The sequence below is a fragment of the Sardina pilchardus genome, chromosome 24 (assembly GCF_963854185.1).
Source record: "Sardina pilchardus chromosome 24, fSarPil1.1, whole genome shotgun sequence".
NCBI classification, from domain to species: domain Eukaryota; kingdom Metazoa; phylum Chordata; class Actinopteri; order Clupeiformes; family Clupeidae; genus Sardina; species Sardina pilchardus.
In genome coordinates this window covers 20580403-20587902 of record NC_085017.1, presented here as the reverse complement: position 1 = coordinate 20587902, position 7500 = coordinate 20580403, and positions in this window count along the sequence as shown.

The window sequence follows — 7500 nt, the reverse complement described above, 5'->3', positions numbered from 1 at the left end:
TTTGCTTGTGACTGACCTGGGACCTGGCTGTTTCCTGGCACTGCTGTTGTTGTTGTTTTGATCGTTGTTGTGACCGCAGCCTCATTGGCTGGCACACATAACCGACTTCCCATCATGCAAGCTGACGCGTGTGATCTTAGCTGTCCCAGGACTGGCAAGACTGATTTAGATTGATTTTTCTGTCTTTATTTATTTATTTTTTTCCGTTTGTTTACAAGGCTGGTAAGAGGAATGGCAGAGGAACACAGACACACACACACACAGACATACACACACACACACACACACACACACACAGAGAGAGAGGAATGTTCTCGAGAGTAAACACGAGAGAGGAGGAGACTCTATGAGCCGTCACAACAAACCGGTTCCCTCGGCGTGGCGGGACCTGCTGCGGCGCATAATCGTGGAGACGTGCGAAAGTTAGAGCGGCGTTATTGCGATGCGCTTCAGATAAGAGGAGAGCAACGACACCCCGAGGACAAGCACACTGGCAGACAGCCGCACACACACACACACACACACACACACGCACACACAGAGAGACAGTCTCTGTACATAATGTGGCGAGGTAAGGGTAAACTTGTTAATTACTTGTGAGAGGTGAACCGGGGCGAGAGCTCCGGTGTTTGTCCTTCTCTGTGTAAATGATTCATCTGGGCCACTGGCTGAACCCTCCCTCTCTCTCTCCCTCTCTCTCTCTCTCTCTCTCTCTCTCTCTCTTCCTCCCATGTACATTTGCCCCTTCACCTCCTCCATTCCACTCTCTTCTCTTTCTCTTTTACTCTTTCTTCTACCTTTGTTCATTTCCTCTATCAGTCTACTCTTTTTTTCCAATTCCCCCCATCTCTCTGTCCTCCCTTCTCTCATTCTCTTTACCTCTCTCTCTCTGTCACTTCCTCTGTCTGTTTCTATATCTCCCCCTTCTCTTGTTCACCATGTTCTCCTCTCCTCCTCTATCCTCACCCTTGTCATTCAGTCCCTCTCCCCTCTTCTTTGCATTCTATTTTCCTCTCTTTCTCTCCATTTCCTTATATTCCCATTTCTCTCTCTCTCTCTCTCTCTCTCTCTCTGGGGAAGATAAGGCAACGCGCTTCTCAGACACGGCCGGCTAAATCAATCCAAACGTCGCCAGATCATGGCTAATTTATGTCGTGCGCACACACACACACACTGTCCCTCCTCTCCTCCTCCCCCCTGTCACCGCAGACATGAGCACACACACACACACACAGACATGGGTGCTCGCCCTGTGCACATCAAAACAACAGGCTGTCAGATGGCATAGACTGAAAAGCTGCCCTACTGTCCTGAGGTAGGGTTCATCTGTCTGGCGTGAGGACAGCAGAGGAGACTGACACTGCTGTTTGCCTCGCTTTTACCCTCCATCTCTCTCTCTCTCTCTCTCTCTCAGTCTATCTATCTCCACAACAAATTCATCTATACATCTAAACACATCTCCATCTGTATTAAATATACACAGTATATATACTTATATAGTTTATATATAGTTTCACCCCATTTACTTGCTCTCTATCCTTTCCTACCTCTTTCTTTCTTCTCACTCTAAATCCATATATACATCAAAATGCATCAGTGTCTGTGTATGTCTATGCCGTATATGTCTATGCTGTATATTTCTTTCCCACTGCACTTCTCTTTCTTTCCGTCTTTTTATCTCTCCTCAAGACACCGCCAGAGATGCACTTTTATAGTTATTTTTCATGACATTTATTCCTCTGTATACCTCTGTGCTCTGGCGCTATCCATCACCTTAATAGCTCGAGCGCTCGGCTCTGACTTTTGTCTGCAGAACTCTGGCTTTCGTGCGACTCTCATCCCTGGCTTCAATTAAACGTCCGTCTCGGAATCTAACGCTGTATTTTTAAAAAGCCGTCGTCGGTGTCCCAGAACATCGGAACTTTCTTTTTTTTTTGTAAGACCCCGAGGCCACGCTCGTCTCAGAGTTTTCTGGAAGACACACCTCAGACGAACCTTAATCACCTCCTGTTAAAGCGCCTGATAAATCACATCTCATCCTCAGTGAGTCCATCATGAAAGTATGCACAGCCAACCTGTAACAGGGGTGGAGATAGATGAGGGAGGAATTTGGCTGTCGTACTGAACGCAAGCACTATGCTACACCTCTTCCATGCTCTAACTCTGTCTCTCTCTCCCTCTCTCACTCTCTCCTTGACTCTCTCGGTGTCTCTCTATCTCTCAACTCTTTCCTGACAAGTCAATCATGAAAATAAGCACACAGCCAACCTGTAACAGGGCTGAAGATTAATGAGGGGGATCAGGCTGTCATTCTGCATCCAAGCGCCATGTTATGCCTCCTCTATGCTCTCTCTCTCTCTTTCTCTCTCACTCTCTTTCTCTCTCTCTAATGTGCCCCCCTCCCCCCCCCCCCCCCCCCCCACACACACACACACACACACACACACACACACACACACACACACAAACACACACACACACACACACACACACACACACACACACACACACACACACACACACACATCCTCTCCGTGCCGGCTGTGGGGATTGCATTGTTGTGCAGCCAGGCCCCGGTAAACACACTGTTGCCGCGGGCGCCCCAGCCACTGCCTCCCTCCCTGGCTGTTTATTCACGCTCGGATGACAGTGACTCGTCCTGCTCCCACGTGCTTTCTATCCTCCCCTTCCCCTCTCCCTCCCTCCCCCCCCCCTCCCTCTCTCTCTCTCTCTCTACTCCCCCTCTCTATCGCTCTCTCTCCCTCTCGCTCTCCACTGGATGCAAAGCTGGGCTGATCGCTCCAAATCCGAGCCATATCGCAGAGAGGCCTGGGCTTCAGTCGCAGGATAAACACAAACAACCCCGTTTAACAGCTTAGTGTCCACAGGCATGCATAAACACACACACACACACACACACACACACACACACTCAGACACAGACACACACTCCTACACACAGACACTGTCTCTATTTTGCCACAGGTGCAATATATATGCCAAAGTGAATGCATATAGTAGATAGCCGACTTATACGTCTCAATGTACAGCCTGTTCTCTCAACAAAAATACGGCACTCACCCCTTATTCACTGTGGAACTCAGGGAATGAGAGTGTGTGGGGGGCTATCATTATCATAGTCAGTATCATTTCCTGCCTGGCTATCAGATTGTTGTTAGAAGATGTACTCCTTTACCACATCCACGTATGAGTGTAAGGATCCCAATTCTCAGGCTGATGACATTTATTTCAATCATAATGTGGACTCTTGATTAGCTATGAAAAATGTCACTACTACAGCAACTTTGAGTAACCTTTCACCTTTTCACATGAGAAACTAACTTGGAAACAAGAAATGTAAATACAATGTATTTGTCTTAACTGATACCCACCGAGGAACACAATGGTCAAGATGTACTCCTTTACCACACCCACTTATGAGCATATAGGTTTATCATGTGCTGCTTTTATCAGTTGCTCTTTTTCTCTTGAAATACCCTCCCTTCCAAGTCATTCTTCCCCTTTTTTCTACCAGTGTAGAGAGTATGTGACTACGCCAACATGATGTAACTGTCGGTCAAGTGAACATCTTTTTTTTTTCCTTTTTCTGCATCTACCTTCCTGAAAATGGTTTGTAATGCTGGATGTAATTAATGCATCATTTCATAGAGATATTGCTCATTATTACACATAGTCGATGAAAACTGCTTGTGGACATCTATTTGATTCATCTTTTCATTTTCTCTTCCTATCCAATGGAGGGGGGGAGGGAGGGGGGAGGGGGGTGTTATATGAAACCTGCTGGCGGGCTGTTTCTGACCCCAGGCTGTATTCTTGACACCCCTGATCTGAAGATAATTCTATAACCATAACTAATACTGACAAATATCCATGACTGACTAACAAGCTCATAGTCTAGCAACCTCCTCCATGTCATATGAACACACAAACCTTTACTGGAAAGAGGGTAAACATATTTACTAGATTACACAGATAGTGGGCTACATGTGAAAGAGGAGGTATTTTAACAGGATCAACCCAGAAGAACTGGTATTAAAAAAATAAAATAAAAATAAACTTGAGCTGATGTCAAAAGTGTCAAAAAGCAACAGTCTTGAAAGAGCATGCTTCAGTGAAAGGTGTTTGAAGCGCAAAGGTATTAGATCCCATCTCAGTGAGCACAGTCAAAGATGAGGCGTTCTCAAAGCTCTTCGAAGAACTCTGCTATATAAATGTGTGTGTGTATATATTCTCCTAAGGGTGTGCTGGGTATACAGTAGGCTGCTAAGCCGTGATTCAATGTGTTGATATCCATATTTAAACATAGCTTTTGTCACAGGCGCTCATATTTTCCCAGTGTTTAGGACATCTTAAAAGCATATTTGACCCAGTCAGTTCCCCCTGGGAGGTGAATAAGCTTTTAGGTCAATGAACCTCCATGAGGTGGAAAGGCTTGGATGATCGAGCGAGTGAGTGCGCCGCACGAGTGAGCGAGGACGAGAGACAGAGAGAGAGAGAGAGAGAGAGAGAGAGAGAGAGAGAGAGAGAGAGAGAGAGAGAGAGAGAGAGAGAGAGAGAGAGAGAGAGAGAGAGAGAGAGAGCAGCACGTTTGAAGTAAAGTGTCACTGACCGTGACTCTCCAAGGCCCCCCTACGGTAACTTTTTACCCTTGGATAAATATTTTAACTCAACCTTGCATTCATCCATAATCAATGGCTCAGCGTTCTATCGGAGCTTATTGACAGAGAGCTCGTTAAAAAAAGCCAGAGAAGGTGAGGTGGGCAAGACCTAGTTAGCCTCTCCGGCAAAATAACAAGGATATTGACTGCAATGATCAAACGTATAACTACTGATGTAATGGTATATACCCTTATAATAGCACACAATCACAGTGTATGATTATTGAATAACATCAATAGAGAAAAATACTGAAACAAAGAATAAAAAAAATAAATAAATCATAAAATCATAAAATAAAATGTATGATCATAAACCATTCATAGAAATGTGAATCCATGTTTGTGTGCTGTATTGGCTCGCATTCTTTAGAAGTAAAAACACAGAGATCTTAGCTTGGCCAGTCATTATTCCACTACATGCTTTCTAGTAGCACATCTGTAATTCCTCTCTCTCTCTCTCTCTTTGTCTCGTTCTCTCCCTCCCTCCATGCTTATCCCTCTATCCCTCCCTCCACTCTACTCCACTCATCCCTCCATCCATCTGCTGTGCCAAAAGGTGAGTTAAAAAGGGACCCAAATGGGATTTCATTCATCGCACTTCTCTTTCAGTTGCCATGGCGACGGCAATCACGCCGCGCGAGCGTGGAGTTGTACACTCGCGCCTGTGTGTGTGTGTGTGTGTGTGTGTGTACGGCTGGTTGTCACTACCGGGGCATCATGGGTAGAGGGAGGGGGAGCGGGGAACTGGGGGAAAGGGGAGAGGTGGTGGTGGCGGCAGAGTGTGTGTGAGTGTGTGTGTTTGTGTGTGTGTGTGTGTGTGTGTGTGTGTGTGTGTGTATGTATGAATGTGTGTGTGTCTGTGTATGTGTGTGTGTGTGTGTGTGTGTGTGTGTGTGTGTGTGTGTGTGTGTGTGTGTGTGTGTGTGTGTGTGTATGAAAGTGAGTGTGTATACAGTAGGTGTGTATGAAAGTGAGTGTGTATAGGTGTGTGTGTAAGCATGTATGAGTGTGTGTGTGTGTGTGTTTGGGGTGGGGCGGGGGGCATGGGGGGGGCGGGGGGCTGGATGTGTCTTCAGGCCTATTGTATGGAGCCCTGGAGAGAGCTGCTGACATTTGGCTCTGCAGCATGCACTCAGAGGCCCATTATGGCGCGGGCTGCGCCTCTGTCACGCCACACAAAGGGGCCGGCCCCTGAGCCTTTCACTGCGCCTGCTGCCCACTGATGCACTGTCACCAACCCAGGTGGGATTGATGGAGGCAGCCGCGACAATGCAAAAATAAGGGTGCTGGTTGGTTGGAAGGTTGTGTGTGCGCACACACGCACGCACACACACACACACACACACACACACACAGACACAAAGACACACACACACACACACACACACACACACACACACACAGACACACAGACACACACACACACACACACACACACACACACACACACACACACACACACACACACACACACACACACACACACACACACACACACACACACACACACACTCATTAATTTTTAAAAGGGCTTGAGCCAGAGGGTCTGGTAGGTAGCCGAGTGAATTTAATAAAGAGGAGCTGACTGACACATTTCATTGATGCTAATATGAGTGTGTGCGCAGAGTATACATACTGCATGTGTATGTGTGTGTGTGTGTGTGTGTGTGTGTGTGTGTGTGTGTGTGTGCTAAAAGTAATAATAGCACACTATCATTGTTATTATGCCTGTGTGAAAGCGTGTGTCAGTGACCAAGGTGCGATTTTTTTCTATCAGGGTGCTTATGTTTAAACATATGCGTAGGAGTGTGTGTGCAAAGCAAACCTACAAGCATATATGTGTGTACAGGTGTTTGTTAGTGGACTGGTGTGTGTGTGTGTGCGTGTGCGTGTGCGTGTGTGTGTGTGTGCAAAGCTAACCTACGAGCATGTACAGTGTGTGTGTACAGGTGTTTGCTAGTCAACTGGTGTGTGTGTGTGTGTGTGCAAAGCTAACCTACGAGCATGTAAGTGTGTACAGGTGTTTGCTAGTCGACTGGTGGGTGTGGGGTGTGGGTGGACTAGCCAGGCGGTCTGCGGGTAATTTCCTATCTGTAGCGAGAGAGAGAGAGAGAGAGAGAGAGAGAGAGAGAGAGAGAGAGAGAGAGAGAGAAGGAGAGAGAAGAGAGAGAGAGAGAGAGAGAGAGAGAGAGAGAGAGAGAGAGAGAGAGAGAGAGAGAGAGAGAGAGAGAGAGAGCGTCCAGCTGAGTTGAGCCGCACATGTCCACTGATGGAGATAATGAAGACAAACACCCCCAGCATCCAGCACTCAGTGCCAGCCACACTGGCTCTCCTGAGGTGGACAGGACGTCTGTACACACACACACACACACACACACACACACACACACACACACACACAATATATATATATATATATATATATATATATATATATAGCATACACGGCCATGACATGATAACAACAGGGATGATGCAGGGAGGAGGAAAAATAATAAGCGAGAGGAAAAGAAGGGAAGAGAAGAGAAAAGCAACAAGAAAAGGAAGAAGTGTGTGTGTGTGTGTGTGTGTGTGTGTGTGTGTGTGTGTGTGTGTGTGTGTGTGTGTGTGTGTGTGTGTGTGTGTGTGTGTGTGTGGTGTGTGTGTGTGTGTAGGTGTGTGTAGCATAAACAGCCATAACATGATGGAGGGAAGATACAGAGAGGAGGAAGAATAATAAGCGGGAGATACAAGAAGAGAAAAGAATAGAAAGAGAAGCAGCAAAAGCAAGAGGAGAAAGAGCAGAGCAAATGAGAGAGAGCTGTAATGGAGAGGGCGAGAG